The 561-nt window shown below is 56.9% G+C and overlaps 1 pseudogene; it reads left to right on the forward strand.

The window, feature by feature from the left end:
- The first annotated feature begins 444 nt into the window (after positions 1–444).
- LOC105508631 overlaps positions 445–561 on the forward strand; it is a 1,078-nt pseudogene continuing 961 nt past the window's right edge.

Raw genomic sequence — 561 nt, forward strand, 5'->3', positions numbered from 1 at the left:
GGGCCCCGCCCAGACGGCGCGCGCCGAATCAGCTCTGAGTCTCTTCTGCTCCCACCTTTTTCTCCTGAGGTGGGTGTTTGTCTGGCTGCTGGGCGACCTTTCCTGCGAAGGAGGCTGTGCCTTCATTCGGTCGCGCCCCGGGCTGGGGAGGCACCTCCCTGGTGCGCAGGAACCGCTGGGGCGGGTAGGAGCCGGGCTCTGCCTGAGCCCTGGAGAGAGCGGGGCTGGCACCGCGCAAGGGCCCCTGCCTACTGGGAGACTGGAATTTCTGGCCTCCTCACTTCGGGACCCCTGACTGTGGAGTGTCAAAGACGGAAGAGGACTTATTGACCTTGTCCATCCCCGTCCCCGCTTTTCACGGGTTAGGAAAATGGGCGCCTGGAGAACGGAAATGCAGTTATCAAAACTGACTCCAGAAGAGAGAAACCTAACAGAACAATAACAATGGAATACATTGGTAATATTATCAGAAAGCTATCATCCTGCTAAACTCCAGGCTCGGATAGTGTTACAAGAAGGAAGGAAGGAAGAAAGGAAGGAAGGAAGGAAGGAAGGAAGGAA

The sequence above is a fragment of the Colobus angolensis genome, unplaced genomic scaffold, assembly GCF_000951035.1.
Source record: "Colobus angolensis palliatus isolate OR3802 unplaced genomic scaffold, Cang.pa_1.0 Scaffold164, whole genome shotgun sequence".
NCBI lineage: Eukaryota > Metazoa > Chordata > Mammalia > Primates > Cercopithecidae > Colobus > Colobus angolensis.